This window comes from Triticum urartu, chromosome 4A (genome assembly GCF_056163025.1).
Source record: "Triticum urartu cultivar PI428250 chromosome 4A, HENAU_Tu73, whole genome shotgun sequence".
In the NCBI taxonomy this organism is placed as follows: domain Eukaryota; kingdom Viridiplantae; phylum Streptophyta; class Magnoliopsida; order Poales; family Poaceae; genus Triticum; species Triticum urartu.
The window spans coordinates 327,733,835-327,735,974 of NC_141876.1; positions in this window are offsets into that span (position 1 = coordinate 327,733,835).

A 2,140-nucleotide genomic window follows, 5' to 3' on the forward strand; every position below is an offset into this window, starting at 1 on the left:
AGCTCAACCTGTCGGCAGTTCTGGAGATCATGGCCTTTGGTGCGATGGATCTTGTAGTATTGCTTGTTGGAGTTTCCTGGCTTCTCGGCAGCCGCCAAGGCCCGGTAGGCGACACATCCGGCAATTTCCTTGTCGGGGTCATCTGCCTTGGTTTTCTTGGCGGAGCCGGCATCGTCAGATCCCTCGACGGCAAGCACAGCTTTACCTTTGCGCTTCCTATTGCGGTGCCAGCCTTTCTTCACCGGGGCGGAAGTATCCTCATCTAAGGAGTCGGTTTCCACGCCGGCATCTTCGCCGGGGTACTTCCTTCCCTCTTCAGCTCGGGCACATCTGTCAGCAAGAACATAGAGTTCTGCTACATCTTTCACCTTGTTCATTCCTAGTTCTTCGCGCATCTTGCGGTTACGCATGTTCTGATGGAACGCGCTGATGATGGCGGCAGGGTGAACATCAGGGATATTGTACTGTACCCAGCTGAACCTCTGTATATACTTGTGCAGACTCTCGCCTCCCTTCTGGGGAATGACATGCAGGTCGCTTGCTTGGCCATGGGCTTGGTGACCTCCAGTAAAGGCGCCCACAAACTCATGGCACAAATCCGACCAAGAGGAAATAGAGTCTACCGGCAAGTGCATCAACCACGACATGGCGTTGGGTTTAAGAGCCAATGGAAAGTAATTCGCAAGCACCTTATCGTCGCGGGCTCCGGTGGCTTGCATCGCGATGGTGTAGATGCTGAGGAACTCAGACGGGTGAGTCTTGCCGTTGTACTTTTCGCCAATGTCAGGTTTGAAGGTGCGGTGAGTGGGCCACTGGAACTGCCGCAGCTCACGGGTAAAAGCCGGACATCCTACCTCGTAAGGTAGGCCTCCAGGGCTCTCCGGGGCCGAGTGGTTCACAGCAGGCCCTGCTCGCCTGTCTGACTGGTGGCGCGCTCCACGCCAACGCTCGATAGTGGTTCGAGCGTCTTCATGGGCTCGTTCCCAAAGAACTTGGCGCTGGTCACAGTGGGTCCGCGGGTCAGACGATGCTATGGAGATGTCGTCACCCGCGACGTTGCGACGAGCCGGCGTCCGCGGTACCGGATGGGGAAGAGGTGAATGCACCATGGTCGCGGCGCCGCCGGCTTTCCCGCCACTGGTCCGTGGGACTCCATCGGAGCGTCGACCCGGGGGCCCCACCAGACTTGGTTCGTCTTTGTTGGCCACCGCAACAAGGCTTTGGATAGTGGCTCTCCATTCGTCGAGTTTCCCCATAGTGGGAGGAAAGTCGAGGAGCAACTGCGCGCGCGCCAGGGCCTCTGGTGGTGTCGGTGGCGGCGAAACCTGCACGGATCGCGACGCGCTTCGACTTCTGACCATGTCAGAAGGAGCTCTATCATGACCCCGCGGTCGCATGCCGTTTTCACCAGCGCCTCGGCGAGTGGGCAGGTCTTCTACGTCCCGGGAGTGGCGCTCGGGGCTCTTCCCGTGGCGATGCCCGAGATCTTCAGCGTGATTACGCCGTTCGTCGCGCGTTGCCTGGGAGGAGCGCGCTGTTGGCGCCGGCGTGGGAGTCTCGGAGGCCCTTGTGTCGCCTTCGGGCGGGGCGGCGATGACCTTGGAAGGCCCCGCTCCACCCGCGAAGGGCTTGGCTCCGCCTTTGGATTTGGCGATGTGTGGCCCATTACCAGGCGCACAAACATCGCCGCCTCCCAAACTCCGGCTGCTGGGATGGTGTTGGAGTTCGCGAGCAGCGCCCTGGGTCCTTTCTGCGACCGGTCCGCTGCTCGCCCGCGTCAGGACGAGCTGTCCGGATTCCGACTAGCCAACCGCCACCGTCGTCTTCTTCTTGGGCGCCATGATGATGAAGAAGCGCCGAACTAACTGCTAAAGCCGATTCTCACAACTGCGCCCCCTACCTGGCGCGCCAAAGATGTCGGTGGGAACGACACCTATGGGATCACAAGAATCCCTACTGTGGTTAGCGGGGTGCTGGGTCATGAGAAGAGCGGATCAAACAGATAGCACATGGTTCGTTTATCCAGGTTCGGGCCGCGAGGATGCGTAAAACCCTACTCCTGCTTTGGTGGATTGTATATATGTGTTCTTGAGCTAGCTATGGGGCGTGAGGAGCTCCAAAAAGCCGAATCCTTCCTCTG